The following is an 8242-nucleotide window of genomic DNA, read 5'->3' as shown; positions in this document are numbered from 1 at the left end:
ATTGGCTCTATCGGACATGGGGGAAGCTTCTGGCATCTTCTCACAGAAGCCACCCCTGCAGCCCCCCTGCTAACAAAATCTTGCCATACAAACCCAATACAGTCACATGCCTAGATTATGATGAACACTATATTTTGACTTTTCCTAATGGTTATGGAAGGTGTTTTCTCACTGTGCCATGGACAGAGCTTGGTGGAGACTATGGGCATTTTGAATCACCTTCCTCCACATGGCCCGTGTGCACAGGACGTCCTCTGGATCTTTGGAGATCTCATCATTGTCTGTATCACTGTAGATGACTTCCAGCACCACTAATTCTCTCAGGTATTGGATGCCTTCATCTATGGTTGTCCACTTTCCTGGGTAGTTCACACGATCTTCCTTGAACGGACCTTGCCCTCACACTTGAGAGGAGCCATCTCTGGAGACTGCAAATCACTGCCTCTTTTCCAATTCCTCTCTCAATTTCCTTGTTTCTAGCAAGGGATCCCAGCTGTTGGGCTTCCTTACCTTCCAATTGCTGAGTGTTGGCCCCATTATCCCAGCATCAGAGCAGCCAGGCAGCAAGCCGCTCACCTGGCTGGTGAGCCATCTTTCCGCTTGTCTCAAGTTCTGACGAGGTCAGGGACCGGGTAGTTTCTGCTTCCTGTCTGATTTCTCTCACTCCTTCCTCCCATTTCTTTGCTAAAGGACCGGCTTCTTGATCAAACTCTTCCTCTTTTTCCTCCTCCCTTCACTGACCTTGGTGTCTGCGTAGTTGTTTCACACATGTAATCCTTGAAATCCAGTAGTATCCTGAAATATTAACAAAAGCTTCTACATTTTTAATTATCTCATTAAAACAACTCTGACAAAACTGTTTCCCGAGATACCCAACCCACATGATAGTTCATGGATTGCTAAAGATAATCCATTTGACAAACTGAATGTTTACGTTACTCTGACAAGAGACATTACAGAGCAAAGGTTTCAGCTTGTCCACATTAAAGCTTGTTTTCAATGGATCACAGAAAAGACACAACAAAAATTTGATTTGTCTTGTTTACTCCTTATCTCTCCCTTTGAGGCTACCTGCTAGCCCGAAATGTTGTACCGCTAGCTATCTTCCTCATCAAACAGTGCAGTACACCACGAAAAGATACAGTGCTGAGGACACAAAATCCATACTACATGGATTTCCAGGGTTTTACTTTAGGCTAACTTTAATTTGGTCCCGTAGATTGACTGTTCATTAGCAGCTGAAGTGCATTACGGCTATGTCTGCATTAGCAAGAAATATGGAACAGCAGAGAAGATCTGGAGGGCAAAGAGTCGGTGTTGAAAACTTGATGTCTGCTCTATATGCATTTTGCAGTTTAGCTGACAGTAGTTCTAGGCTGGTGCAATGAACGGATAATCCATCATCATGCTGCTGTACCACAGCTTTTGGTCTAATGTCACCTGAAAGGAATTCAGTTTGTGCACTCCAAGACTGCTACACATTGCAAATCAAAGCAGGTGAGCAGGGACAAATGAAAAATCAATTGCAAAAGTTAACTTCTAATTCAAACTAAAACACTAATGTAGATACATCATGACTGTACTCCTGGAATGCATCTTTTGGTTTAGATTCATCAAAAAGGAATTCAGCTTGCATGCTCCAAGACTGTCCTCTTCGAAAGTGAACTCTTAAACCTAAAATGCTGACGCAGACACCCCCGTTGCAACCCAGGCAGAGAGGAGCTCTGTTCTTTGCTCCACCCTGTGCTTTCTTGCAGAGCTCTACACAATTAGTTTACTTCTTTGTACGCATTTGTGCTTTAGAATGGTAGGTTTTTTGGAGTAGCGTCATTTACTAGAACCTGTATCATTCCCAGTTCAACAGAGTGAAGAGACATAAGAAACCCCTTTACTATCTTGCATGGGCTACCTGTATTTAGATAATAGTGTGTCAGAGAAACGTGCAAAGCCACTATCATCCTTTCCTGCAAATGTGTAAAATTGGCTCCATACAGTGAGGAGCAAAGACACCTTCACCCTGCCTTTTCCATGCGCTGACTACTGCAGTTACCACAGATAGTTACTGTTCGAAGAAGACTGAAATATTTGCCCTAAGCTGGCACTTACTCTGCAATGGAAATTGGCCTCATTTGTTTAAAAAAAGTAGTAATAGTGAAGTTACAATATTATTTCTTACTGACAGAAGGTCTGGTATCCTCAAAAATGGATTATGCTGCCTCTATATGACAAATGGAGGCATTTCTGAGCTGTCAGTCAAAAATACCGTACAGCAAAGATACCAGCCCAACTTTTCCAACAGAAAGCCCAGACTCAGCTGAAAAAGAAAACAACATGTGGGCGTACCAGCTTCTGTGTGAAAAAGGATTCTATATGCCCGGATTGCTTCTTTAAAATATTTTCCCTTAAGTTAGATGATCTTTCCTCTTCTGATAAATACTTTTCTTAAGCTCAGGTGATCATCTGTTGCTCCATTATACAACACCACAATTCCAACAAAACCTGACTCTACTCCATGGTCTTGTATCAGAAAGTACAAGAAATCTAAATAAAGAGCTAGTCAATTAAAAACTGTGCGTTCCATTTTTTTTTCTAATTCAGTTGTTCATAAACATTTAAAATATATGCCCTTACATAACAAAGAATGATAATTCAGGCAGTTAGGAGAGTCCACAGGAATTACTTTAAGAAAATTATTTTGTTGGCCATGACTAGATTAAAAATTCAATATATCTTGCTGTACAGAGGAGATGATAGATAGAGTTCTTTCCCTCTTGTACCAAAAAGAACGGACAAGTTCTGTCAATTAGACAATAAAAGAAAATGTAGAAGCTAAATGAAGATGACACCACATAAAACTGCATAAGTAATAGTCAATTCATTAAGTGTGGCTGTGGTTAAGACAAGCACATGCACACTCATTCCCCACGATGGATTTTGCAGGAGAAATTCAGGTTAAAACCAATCTGACCTCCACTGGTACTCAAGTATTGACACTCTTAAGACTGAAGCTGTCATCAGAAAAAGCAAGTACACCAAACACACAAACGTGGTTTGCAAACTTCTGTTTGCTACCTTTACTGCTAAAGAAACCTCCATCAGGAAAGGAAGACACAAAATTACTTGCAACTTCCCAAGTCAAAAAATGAAACTGAAAGGCAAATAATTTTTTTTTTTTAACTTAAGGCATTTTTACAAGCGAGGATGGAGATAATAATTGCAGAAGCTACATCATCCAGCATAAAGCTGAAATTTCTTATTTATAAACTGTCTCAAGAGCATTTACTTTAACTTCCACTAATATTTTTTTACAATCAAGGAATTAAAGACATGCTGGCTAATCGATCACCAACATCACTGTAGATGATATGATGTACTAGCAGAGAAGGTAATAGGAAAGGTTCATTTGCACTCAATTTGGGGAAAAAAACGCTTCTCCTTTCTCAAAACAGTCCTGTCTGCTCATTACCATTAATACTTGAAAACTGACACTAATTATACCACTTTTTATTTCCAGTTACATAAACGGGTATCTTTAATTTCTGTTCCACCCTGCTATTCTCCAAAGACAATCTGTGAAATTAGTGAATAAAAGTCTGGTTGCTTTAGTACTTTCCACATCTTACCGACCTGGACATACGGCCAAAAACTATATTGCAAAAGGGCACAGTTTTGTATATGCAAAAGCACTGCATAATATTTCACATAATCCCAAAGCTATCATCACTATATAACCCAAATAGGAACTATCCATAAATAGGAAAACAAATAGGCAGAATAATCTCACTATTCATTCCCGATGCGGTGAGAAAACATTTTGCAAATTTGAGCATATGCCTTTGAAAAACAGCATTCTGTGGTTCTTTTCACTGCATGGTGACACTATCCCCAGTTATACAAAACAGTAAAGAAAGCAAGCGTCTGAGTATTTTCTGTAGACAATTATGTGATAGGATTAGATAGATGGTGAAAGGAGTACAATGGAACAAGTAAACAACCAGATCTTCATTATCGGAGAGGTGCTGAGCACCCGCAGCTCCCTCTAAATTAAACCGGGCAACTCTTTAATATGTCTGCCTTTAATCTTTGTGCCTAAAAATCTTAAATTCAAATCTATACATTTTCATAAATGAGCGTCATCATAAATGCTGTGAAGGTTCCGGTATCTTATTTCAACACAGCAAGGAAGGCCTGGATGAGAGAAGTAAGGGTTCACGTAGCGCATGCCTGGAAAACACACGTTTAGGGGACTCTTGACACAGAGTGGATTCTACGCATTTGCAGGGATAAAGGAAGCCCTCAGGTTGGCTTTTACAATGATTTTTATATAACCCTTGATACAGTAATACCTGAGGTTCTCAGTCATTAACAGATTTTATCTCCAAAAACACTCTTTTGAGAAAGGGAGGAAGTATTATTTCCATTTAATGACTAAGGAATTGAAGAACAAGATAGATTCAGAGATTTGCCCAAGGATGTAGGGCAAACCTGCCACAAACCGAAGCGACAGCTTAGAATTCCTGATCTGTGCCTTAAACAGAAGGCATTTTTGTCCTCTAGATCTTGGTTAAGAAATGTCACAATCATTTCATTTTCTCGTTCCACTGACATACAATGAATGGGGAAGTTCCCCCGTTTGCAGAATAACCTAGCTATCACCGATTAATTTAAAACCGATTTCTATTCGATTTCACGAGCTGACTTTGCCTCTTGTAAAAAGTGCAGTATGTCCGTACTGAGAACAGAACTGCTAAGAAGTTAACGACAGCAGGCTACTTCAGAGATGTAAAGATAAAATGAGACTTCAAGGGGAAGAGTTTGGGCCATAAATATACATTATGAAGCATTACATGAATTTATTTTGCAAGCTAAGTTAAAATAGTTAATAAAATGTTAGAAACGTATACAAACCTATAATTAGTGAAACAGTGTAACACATAAAATTTAAAACTACGAAGCTTACCTTTCACTCAACATCCTTTGGTTGCTAAATACTTCTGGGATATTTTTATTCTAAATTTCTAGAGAGGTAATCTGGAGTTCCTTGCCTTTTTATGAACATGTCACGTGTAAGATTGAGCTAGGATTGTGTTTTACTACTCATCAAAACTGATTTCTTTTTTGTCTTTTATCGGGTAATTACTCCTGTAGATGCAACTGAGGATGGGCATAATAGAGGCTGGTGAAACCAGAAGAAATGAGCAATAAATCATGCGACATTGTGTCCAAAACGCATTTATCTCTTATATCGTAACTGAATTAATAATATTGCTCTTTGTGGAATTTCATGGACACCTACAGGAACCCATTACTTGTCCCTCAATACTTCTGCAGCAGATGACATATATGGCCCTCCGTTTGGCTCAAGAGTACGACTACCAATTGCTTAATTACTTCATATTATAGACATTATAGCCACTTGTGGAAACTATAATGAAAGAAATGGTTTCAAATTTCTCGTCTTTTACAGTGCCTGCCTCATGCAGACACTTGGTAGGGTAGAAAGAGCAAATAAACAAAACACAAAGCAAACATACCTCCAGCTCTAAGAGCTACAGGTTCTTCAAGTCTGGTGAAGATCAAGAGACATGACGAGGGGATCTTGATTTCCCTTCACAGTTGCTGGAAGACAATGCAACCACAGTTAAGGAAGCATTTCATACTCAGGCTATGTTGGTTCCCATAAGTAAAACTGAAGAGTATAAAACTGACTCTATGTAAGAGTGGGGCACTGACTTTACAGACTCAACTATGGCTATGTGCTCGACCAGTAGCCAGAGAAACAGTGAGACAGAAACCTACGGAAGTTTGTGAAAGTTATAATAATTTGTGACATAAAAGGTAGGAAAATTAGATCCCATCCCTTATCTAGACGCTTATTTCAGTAATGGAAGGATGTCATATACTAACAGGTATTCTTACATATTTTATATGAGCTACAACAATAAAAAATCATTACTACAGAAAATCGGTAACTTTGATTCCATAACTGCATCAAAGACTCTAAACCACCTTTATTTGAAGAGAGATAAACCAAACTAGTTATTCTTCCTACTAATGAAAGCTGAGAGAGTGTATGCAAATTCAAGATTAGTTCGCAGTTTGGGGAAGTATTTCCTAATAGTCACATAGAAAAAAAGGAACGATTTAAGTTTTCAGGAAGGCTAAGCACTCTTTTTAAGCCAGAGAGGGCCCATCAGAAAAATCCGTTTCTATCAGCTCTGTTCTTCGCAGCTATTCGTGGGTCTGATCACACGCGTCCACCACCCCAAAATTCTACATGACTGAATTACGCATATGTTGCTTTCTCAACTCCCTAGAGAAAACATTGCAAGTGCAGTGTAATAGTAAAAGACTTTAAAAGAGACCAGAAAACACTGATACATTTCTTCTTACATACAGAGTCGGCTTACTCATAGTTACTGTCAAGCAAGCCCAGAGGTTGATGACTAAAAAAGAAACATAAACAAAACAGAAAACCCAAGCCCTTTCTTTCAAATTGTTTCCTTTCTTCCTCCCACGTGTCCTTCAGCAACCAGCTGGAATAAGCATGCAATGAACACAGTCCACCTTGCTCTATAGTTTTAAGTCTCTAATATATTTAAGACTCTAAAACCACTTTAAATTTTCATGTAAAAGAATAGAAAGAAATCCAAACAATATATGGAAATGCGCAAGCAATCAGCTCCACCCAACCGACGGAGCAGGTAGAAAAGAATGAAAAATAAAAGGAATTCATCTTCAAAAACCAGTTTGATTCTACCAGGGGCTATCAACAATATAATGCAATATAATTTTATAGCTATTGCATGGCAGAATCAACGTTAGATACTGGGGTGTTTAGTTGTGTATTTTCATACTAACATGTCTGAATTTCTTTAAAAACTAAATTTAATCTCAGTTTCCTAGTGTTTTTAATACTTGTTTTGGGACTAATTACGTTTCTGTAGTTACCACTTATTCACTCTATTGCAATAACATTTAGGAGCTATAATCATGGAGAAGAACATATTGTGTTAGATGCTGTAAAAACACAAAACAAAAAAAAGATTTCAGTTTAAACACACGATGAGCCGGCAACGAACAGATAAAGAAGTACAAAGAAATAACGAGGCATTAACAATCAATATGGCAAGTACAAGATTTGGCGTGCCAGCTTCCAAACTGAGTTACTGGAGACTCCAGAAAATATCTTTTCCCACATCCGAGAGGCAGAATGAAAGAAAACATAGAGCTGTTTATCCAAAAAATTTAACAAGTGGGTGGTGGAGGTTGGTGTCAGGGATTGGTGAGAGTTGTCATTGAAATAATGAATCATAGGTGAGGTAGACAAAGAATGACCTTGAAAGCAGATCAAGTACATGATGTTTGAGTGACAGAGAAGGGAGAGCTAGTAAGGAGACATATGGTCAAAATCACTGGCTAGGGAAATGATCTTTGCGGCTGTATTACGGAAAAAAGGTTATTTTTTACACTTACATGACTGATAGACACAAACTCCTAACTCCGATTAAATATTCCTTTGGCAGGGGCGCTTTTATTAAGAATGAGAAGGCACGAGGGGCTGCATTGGTGGGCAACGGGCTGACCTCCGCTGCTGAATAACTACCACCACGCTGCGGCACAACACAAGAAGGTAGGAAAGCTGCTTCTCTTCTTGGCCGTGACAGCTTGCGGATCGGGTCACAGAACTGCTGTGCGCCTATGCCGATTAAATGCCTCTATTGGGACACTGGGGGAGCCGGCAAATGGAAGAATTAATTAGGAGAGGAAGAAAGCGTTACTGGGGTAGGCAAAGGGCTAGAAACGGTTCCACGCCCTCCAATGCCATCTTTTAAATGGTGGAACATCCATACATCTGGTAACGTCTAGCCCTGTATTTTAACAATACAACAGTTAATCTAGGTGGGGAAGAGAGAGAATTTTTACGGCGCACAAGTGCCCATTCACAAGTTGACCGCAAAGTGGAAGGGTTTTGCTCCTCACTCATCGATTTGATCCAAAATTCAGGGATTATGTCAGTGGCCTGCTCGGACACCACAGACTGAAGATCACAAGCAGCCACAGGAGTAACGCCGGTCGCCCGTCATGCCAAAACCGAGACCGACTGGCGTTGGACAATCCCAAAACCACGACAACTGTCAGATGACATAGCGGCCTGTCAAAAATACACACCCCCCACACCCCCCCCGCTGTACCACAGGGCGTTGCGCTTCAATAAAAATGCGCGGTCTTCTGTCGGAAC

The sequence above is a fragment of the Pygoscelis adeliae genome, unplaced genomic scaffold, assembly GCF_000699105.1.
Source record: "Pygoscelis adeliae isolate BGI_AS28 unplaced genomic scaffold, ASM69910v1 Scaffold14, whole genome shotgun sequence".
In the NCBI taxonomy this organism is placed as follows: domain Eukaryota; kingdom Metazoa; phylum Chordata; class Aves; order Sphenisciformes; family Spheniscidae; genus Pygoscelis; species Pygoscelis adeliae.
The sequence above is the reverse complement of the archived record's forward strand: the minus strand, read 5'-3'. Positions refer to the sequence as shown.